Source organism: Pygoscelis adeliae, unplaced genomic scaffold (assembly GCF_000699105.1).
Source record: "Pygoscelis adeliae isolate BGI_AS28 unplaced genomic scaffold, ASM69910v1 Scaffold175, whole genome shotgun sequence".
NCBI lineage: Eukaryota > Metazoa > Chordata > Aves > Sphenisciformes > Spheniscidae > Pygoscelis > Pygoscelis adeliae.
In genome coordinates, this window is record NW_008824941.1 from 220,198 (window position 1) to 229,255 (window position 9,058).

The following is a 9,058-nucleotide window of genomic DNA, read 5'->3' on the forward strand; positions in this document are numbered from 1 at the left end:
GTACATGGGAGGGTGAGTATTTAGCCACTGCAGTAAATAAAAAAGAAGCATTACTGACGCCATCGTGAAATGTGGTTCAGAGATTTTGTGAGTCCAAAAATACAACATAGAGAATTGTTCTGTGGATCTTTAGGTGATTCATACTCCTTCCTTTTGAAAATTATCTTTGGACCCCTATCAAAAGAGGGTTTGCTATAATTGCTTGATAATCTGAGCTTGCAAAGTAAGATCTCATTTGAAATGACCACGATCTCTTTGTTGAGACACTAAAGACCTTAGCTATTACAGTTCTGCACTAAAATCCATGTTTAAGAAGGTTTGCATTGCAGTTGGCTTAGGAATGTAGAATATTATCATTTTCAGTTATTCTAAAAATGCAAATGCTTACAGATAGCAACAGACTTTCACACTTCTCCCACTTAGGCCGTATGATTTTAGTTCCCCTTTTTACTATAGACGATATTTCCAATCTTTGAAATGTTTTGCAACAATTAATTTTATATTTCTTCTAGGAGATAAATAATAAAGTAAAAGATCTCCTCTGTGTTTGTTCAGTAAGTTGCTGTTCCATTGTGCTGTTGAAGTCTTTGATGAGATAAAGAATGAACTGTCTGGTGCTTTCCTTCCTCGGATGTGGGCAGAGGTTTGTTGCATACTGAAATGAGGATGCATTTCGTAGAGCAATGGTTTTGAACTGTTGATCTCTGAACCCCTCAGTGTCCAGGGAACTATGTCTAAAGAGCTCACCAAAAAAAGCAAGAAAACAAAACCCTGAGAAAGCCAACCTGACTGTCAGCCAGCTTCAATTCACCCAACAGTGGTTTTTAACTTTGGGGATTTTCCAAACAAAACAAAGGTCAAACCAACTGCTGTTGAGTCATGGTTGGAGATGTAGCATTTCTTGCATTCCAGCATCACTTTATGATTAATAATTTGTTTAAGTAAATAGTGGTCTGTGAAGAGTACGTCTTTGTCACTTACAAAACATGGCTTTTAATGAAGAGAGCAGAAATAATATTTTGGATGTCTGACAAACTCGGAAAGATATCTCTTAATGGGGAGCGAGGAAATTTTTTCTAGCAGGATATCTAAAGTTTCTGAACCCTGCCCTGGCAAATAACTTGCCTTTTATCCTCATAAATTATAAAGGGGGAATACGGGCGTCTCAGTTTGTCTTCATTTAATTTTATCCCACATGTATAGGGTTACAAGTATGTGGCTGTTAGGCATAAGTGATAGGATTTTATGCTCCAAATGCTGGTAAGAGAGAAGCTTCAAATCACAAGGTTAATGCAGACTTGATTCAAAGACACCTAGTCCAAATCTCCTACACTTTTTTAGACCCCACCCACCATTGCAGCAGAAGACTATAAATATTAACTACTGCCAGCTGCTCGCTCCCAGTAGGGATACCTTCCCCTGAAGTTAATCTTTCTGATTCAGTGGGGACCTTTCATTGCCAAGCTGACTTGAGGGACTTGTGAAGCCTGAGAAGGCAAAGAACATGTGCCTGAGAAGGCATGTCATCCTCATGCCCCGTTCCCGGCAAGTTTTTTTCCTCCTGACTCCAATAACAGCAGGACACAACCCTAAAATTCTTCTCAGATACAGAAAGAGAGGGCAATGATGTTATAGCATGGCCATTTCTATTCCTCAGATTCGTGCAATTTATGTTGTTGGGGGAGACACGGACATTTTTATCTAGCATCTTTATTCTGTTTTTCAAAAAAGATTGATGAAACTCCCCCCCACCCACCCCCCCCGCCACGCCACACGACAGCAAATAATAAGCTAGAGCTTTCAGTTGTGCTTCACTTGCTCCCATGTTTGTCCTGGCAAAGAGCAAAATTTAAAGCTGAGCCTTTTTCTGCTGGGTGTTTTTCTTTTCTGCGATAAACACAAAATATGCAGTTGGTGTCAGGAGAGCAGTAGGTGCGGGATTCAGCTGACACTTCCCAGCAGAAAACTCTCCATCTTGCCAGGCCATTGAGGAGACACGACAATGATTCATTTCGGTGATAACGCAGCAGGAACACAAGTCCAATTGTTTGCTATGTAGGTCAGAATGGGGTATGTTGGCATCTCTGTTTGCAGACTTTACAAAGAAGTCTGGGAATGGGAAGCACGACAGGAAAAATCCTATTCTGATACTACTTAAATTGTTCCCCTGGCAGAGGTAGGCTATAAACAGTTTGCTGTCAAATACTTGCTGTCTAGCTGGCACAGCTGGACTGTCTGTATACGAGGAGGTTTAATTTCTCGGATTAAACAGCTTGTTTACTCTTTACCCAAACCCTGTGATTAAAGTCTGGGTCTGTGTCAAGGAGAAGGCCCTTAGAAATACTCAGCGATGCTGTTCCAGCATGAGTTCCCGACAGCAGTTTATGTTCATGTAGATATTTCATGTACTTAAGAGTCAGGGGAAATTGGCAGGTAACTTGGTTAGCTCAGGACTTTTCTTGCAGCCCTGTGCCTTTTAATGTCTGTAATAGTGCTTCAGAAACTTGTTCACCTGTCAGTTTGGGTTTTGCCTATTCAGTCAACACGGGCTTTGCAAATTAGCAGATGAAGTTGTTGGGGACATAATTTTGTGTAACGCATTACAACATTTTATTGGACACCCCATTGCACATAATGACGACGTGTCTTCTTGTGGGAGTCTACCCGCTCTCCCCTGACGTCTCTTCCTTCCAGGAAAGCCTCTGGTTATTGAAGATGAAGAACCAAGATTTTATTCCTATGTGAGTGCTCCAAGGGAGGGACCTGGGACTGCTTTTGTTTGGTAGGTTTGGATGGTATCATGCACTCTTCGGAGCATGGCGTGTCTCTGCATGTGCCCATGCAAGCACCTCAGGCTCTAGTTTCCAGGTTTGTCCCTCTGGTCCTCCGTTACCATTATCTACATAAACAGCAGCACTACAACTAATACTGCTCTATAGCTAGGAGAAGCTGAGGCACATACTGTGCCTTTCTATTTTGGGGAGAATAAGTCTTTCCCAAATGATGCATCTCCTTGAAACTGTCCGTCAGCTGCTTCTCATACCAGTGGGAGAAATGTGCAATGCCTTACAGCATCGATCAAATATACATTATGGCAAACGTTACAGCCAAAACCATACTTTTTTTAGGTTCCACACCACACACATTCAAGGAAAAATTTGCCCTCTTTGTCCCATATCTTAAGAGCTGAATAGATTTTTGAAGCAGTTGGAGGCAATGTTCCAAGATCAGATCATGTACTCTTTTTTTTTTTTTTTTTCCTCTGTAGAGAAGGAAATAAATCCTGATGGCTGGACATGATGTTGTCTAATGATCGTACTTTTTCTTGGCATGTTTACCAGCACAGTGTGGACTTCTATGAGACACTTCTCCTCCCTGTATCAGTCCTGACCATTTATAGCAATTCTTTTCTCCGGGGTTCAGTTAATTATCTTATGAAAAATCTGTCTCATACAAGAAAGATACCAAGACAGGTGATAATAAATTTGAAATAATGATATGTGCTATCTAAGATTTTAAGTTGCAACACAATTCAGAAGGGAAGTGGGTGGTAACTGATATTTTTATTTCGGCCTCATCATGAGAATTTGATTTAATCTATCTTTTTTATTGCTGGTGAGGCTTAATTTAAAAAAAGCCAGGGAAATTCTGTCTACCTGCCTAAAGGTCAGATTTCTTTTCTAGTAGGGGCTGAAGCCCTAGCTAGTGTTTGTGTATCTATATCTGCAGCTTAATGGCTTTCAACAGAAAATCACTAGCTGAGGATCTTGATTGCTCATGACTATAAATAAAGGCATAAATAATACTAAAGGAAGGGGATTTTGATTTCTGCTACTGCACTCTTCTATGAAATGCATGCAAACAGAGCAGAACACCACGTTCAGACACAGAGAAGCATCTATACAGAAATGCAACTTGAATTTTCAAAGGGCTCCAATGTCGAATCCCACATCTTTTTGGCATCTTTGAAAAATTACTGAAAAATCAATTACACAGCAGTTTATGCTGGGAAGAAGAAACGGAGCATGTCTTCTGTTGAAGCATCACACTGTGATGAACGGCCAGTAGGTCTGGTGAGCCGGTCATCCCTCCCAGTCCAGTCTTTGTTTCTGTAAATGAGCCAGTGTATATCTGGAAGAATGGGAAGTCGTCTGGAAACTTGATCCAACTGATCCAACAAATAGCTCAGTTGATGCTGTGATAAAGGCATAGCTGACTATTTCAAATGTTCAAATAATGTTGATGTTTTTAATTAAACATGATATTAGAACCTCATTTAACGCTGCCACTACTGTTTGTTGCTGAAAGAAGTAGAAAAAAAGGAGTATAGATCATGAGATATACTCTAATCTTCCCATCTGTAACACCGGAATAAGGAGTAGCATGATAGGATGAAAAAACATCTTTTGGTAAGACTTTACCACACACACTTTGACTGTCAGGCTTAAAGATTATATTTAGATTTGGATGGTGTAATAATTACTGTTATATTAGGCTATTTTTATATGCATCTATTTCATGCACTAATTTAAATAAAGCTACTTTTTAAAAGTGTTGGGTTTGGTCTGATTCCTATAAAAATTAAAAGAAACAAGGTCCCCTTGATTTTCTCCCTTGGCACTAAGGATGCAGCTGATAAGATGCTCAAAACTCCCCAAAGTTCAAGGATGCATTTCTTGGTTGGTCATGAAAGTTTTCTTGTTCCTCCCTCACAGTTCTAAGGCATTTTATACACATCTATGTGGAAGCTTCTTGCTGGGCTATAACAGCCTCTCCTGCTGGTACCGTTTTCAGAAACAAGCTCCTGTTTATAACGAGCAAAATGTATTGAGATTTGCAAAACCACTCCGTTGCAACTCAGGGGGACTGTAGTGCTTTCCTCCCTAGAGAAGTCAGATGTTGAATCAAGAGCAAGCTCAAGGCTGTTAATGTGGATCAGCTGTGACAATAGTCTGTAAGTCGACTGAAAGCCTTTTTTTAGTGTATTATTTACCTCGCTGACAGAAGGCAAATTCAATCTCACTTTTTTTGGAATAGATAATCAATGGAGGTAGAGTAGGGGAATTTACCCTAAATCATTAAAACTAAAAATATTTGGATTAAATTCTGCTGTAGTATAACCCCATGCAATTCTAGTGATACCGGGGAGTGACTGTGGCTACACCACTTCAACCTCTAGTGAAAACTGTCAACAGCAAAATACATACATGCTCTGGTGGCTCAGCACAGGCTGAGACAAGAAAATCGTGGAAACGGTTAGATTTTCCCGTGTCTCGGGAAAGAAACTTGCGCAGCGCTTTCCTGAGCGAGTTCTGGCTGCAGCTGCTCGAAGGCAGCAGCTTTGCACACCCTTTAGCTCAGTTTTGCACACCCTTCCAGCTGCGGCTGCCACCGAGGGAGCTGCCCTCCCCTTGTTCCTGCTCCTGCATTGCCCTCTTGTGTGGGCACGCGCATTCGCATGTCCACGCAGCGATTACCCCTGGAAGAGGGTCCATAAAAGTGACCCCAAAGCCCGCGGTTCTCCTGCTCCTCTGTCTGTTTAATGAGCACAGGAAGCTACAACCTTGGTTTTCTTTTGCTTTTATGAGCTCTTGCAGCCTGTCAGCAGTAAATACCACAAGTTTCTAATAAGTTATGTTCTCTTTATGTTTTAATCAAAAAAAGACTGACGTGGGCTTTATTCCCAAGGCAACCGCCCCCACCATTGCTGTACCATGCCTCATGCCCACACAGCATCCCGTGACGCAGAGAGCTTCTTGCAGGGTTGGGCTCAGCAAGCTGCACTCCTCGCTGGGAAATCCCCCTGCGTAAGCGAGTCCTTCTTGTGCAATAGGGTGGACCTTGCAGCTTTCACTTTTCTAGCTGTAGAAGAGGTAATGTGGAAAGCTCTGTCCTCATCCAATGTGACTTCGGAGCTGGGAGCAATTATACTTCAATGCTCAAATAAGCTGCAGCTCTGGTTGGGGAATTTTGAAATGTCTTGTGCTCTATCAGGAAGTTTTAGGGTACATGCCGTGTCTCACAGAGTCCTTCTCAGCATCCTCCCCTGCTGTCCCTCCCCGGGGGACCCCCTGGGCAGCAGCATTCCCCAAATCATCCAAAGGCCCTAGGGATGGGGGAGCTGGCTGCTCTGCTGTCTGTTTGCAGAGAAAATCACCCTAAACTTTCCAATAAGGGAGGGAGGAAACTCTGACTGCCGTGACTCTCCTGGGTTTAGCTCCAATTCTGAAACCCTGGGCTGAAGTGCTCCATTGCTCCCTGGAAATGGAAATTCTGGCCCAAGGAAGTGAATAAATCCGTTAGCACGGAAAGGGCCTGATTCCCTCATTTGCCCATCTCCACTGCAAAGTCTGTAAGAGTGTTTCTGTGCTGCTCAGCCCTGTTAGGGGTATAATGCAAAGCATGTTTTCTCTTGGCATAACAGTGGAGGGAGAAGTCCCTTCCTACATGGACAGCATGAAAAGTGTGCTAGTTCTGTTTTCTTCCTTTTAAGGCATTTACACAACTTGAAGAAATTTCATTTGTATTTCAAAACCAGTGAGCAAAGGCAGGCGGACAGTCGCTGTCAGCACGTGAGAATGACTCTGTACTGCAGCATGCGTATGGCAGGAAGGTAGGGATATGCGGAATGGTCGGGTGCAGCCGTGGCTTCCTCTGCAGTTGGGGGCAGAGCATCCCGCTCTGAGCCGCTCTGCAGAAGGTGCCTCCGTGGAAATCGGGTGCCCGGCAGCAGCCCAGGGCAGGCACGACCCTGTGACCCACTGTGCTTCTCTGCCTTTTGCTTCATGCTGTTCATGATGGTGAAAGCATGCAAGTCAGGGTCTGGGCTGTGTGCCATTCCCCCCTCCTCTGGTCTCCTCACACCTACCTCTGAACCTTACTCTCCTCTCTCCCTTGTGCTGGGAAAAGCCCTGGGTGGGTTCTTTATTGAGATAAATAATTCCTGCTCTCTGTCTACTTTCTGTCTCACCTGCCAGCTTATTCATTGCTGAATTGCTGCAACACTTACACCTTTCTGGTATTATGTCCACGTCCTGGACAAATATTGTCCCTCTTCTGCATGTTCAACAGCTGGAAGAAAGGCAGATCCTGACAGTCAGAAGACAGCAAAACACCACCTCCTGTCTTGATTTTGAGTTTATCCCCAGCATTAATAGAAAAAAAACATTTTATCTGCATGGAGTTTAACTGTAACCAGTCCTTGATGATGGCAAAGGTAATGGGTTGGAAAGCTGTCCATCCCGTAGTGTGTAGGGATGACACATGGACTTGGCCTTGCAGTAGCCTGCGATACGCTGAGAAAGACAGATTGGGTGGTCTGCTCTCAGGAGTAGCAACTCGGTGGGTGGGGAGATGCTGTAGATCATAATTTTGGATGACTCCAGTGCAGCACAGAAGACTAAACTTCACACTGCTGTTGCCTGTCAAAAAACATTTACTGCCTCGCTGAACCACAGCCAAGCCTCCTCATCGCAGCTCCATGACGTTACACGTGGCGCCAGGGGTGCAGGTTGTCCTGCTGTCAGGGTACACAGCAGTGCACCAGCTGAGGTGCAAGCGGCTGGCGAAGCCAAGCACATCTTCCTGACGGGGTGTGCGCTCCCAGCCAAGAAATGACTGTGTTGATGGGCTTTACTGGAGGGTGTTTAGAAACGTTCCACCACAGTTCTTGGAAAACTTTGAAAAGCAAAGAAGGTGTCTGGCTCTGCCAGCAAAAACATCTCCTAAAAGGAGAAGATAAATTACTTTTTCTGTGCGGAGGGCTCACTTTCCAGAAAGGCAAATGCCACCAATAATGGTGGGAGGGATAACAGAGGCAGCTCATATAAGCAGGTGATTTCTTTCAGGATGAAATTATGCATCTGTTCTGCCTGCCACAGACATTGCAGCATTGGCCCTCCCTCCCTCGGCTCAGCTTCTTTCTCTCAGTGTGAGGCTGTGAGCTCCTGTGCAAAAAATAATACATATTTTCAACGTGGAACAGCTGCTTCTGCAGGAGCACATGTCAAAGGCACCAAAGCTCTCCTTGCAAGCTCTGAAGCAGCCTGCCTGGCCTTCTCTCCCAAGGCTGGAGCATGAGGCCGTTGATTAGAAGGAGCTTTGCTGAAGTCCCAAGCAAGCTGGGAAACCTTTCCCATCCCTCCACAGATTTCTCTAAAACTGAATTTGAAAGAGTCTTCCCAGAAGGTTTGTTCATACTCTTGTAAGCATGAACCAGAATAATGATATGATTTGTTCTGTGGCATTCTCCTACAAAATTCTTATTCCAGGGTAATTCTTTCAAGCCCTGTTAGATACATGTAGTAGTTGCATTCTTTAATCCCTGCGAAGATCTATAGACTTTTCTTTTTGGGCTGAGAGCTGATGAAATCTGGTATATCAGACGCTTCTTACCAACAAAAAGCTCATCTGTCAGTCACTAAAAAAGTTCTTCTATCAATGATTGAATGAAGAGATAAAAATCATAACAATTTGAAGCTGGGTAACATTGGAATCACAGATTGATAAGACTGGATGAGGTTGGCAGGGACTCTGGAGATCATCCAGTCCAACCTCCTGCTCAAAGCAAGGTCAGCTAGAGCAGGCTGCCCAGGACCGTGTCCAGTTGATGTTGAGTGTCTCCAAGGATGCAGCCTCCACTACCACTCTGGGCAAGCTGCTCCAGTGTTTAACCACACTCACAGTATAGCCATTTTTTCTTGTGTTTAAATAGAATTTCTTGCATTTCAGCTTGTGCCCATTGCCTCTTGTTCTGTCACTGGGCACCACTGAAGAGGGCTTGGCTCCATCTCCCTTAAACCCTCCCATCAGGTATTTATACACAGAACTGGACACAGTACTCCAGGTGTGGCCTCACCAGTGCCGAGTAGAGGGGAAGGATCACCTCCCTCGACCTGCTGGCAATGCTTTGTCTAATGCAGCCCAGGACACCACCAGCCTTCTTTGCCAAAGTTCCCCAAATCTTTTTCTTGCCCTTCCTGAAGAAGGAGGAACATTTGCTTTCTTCCAGTCTTCAGGAATTTCTCCTGATTGCCATGACCTTTCAAAGATTATAGAA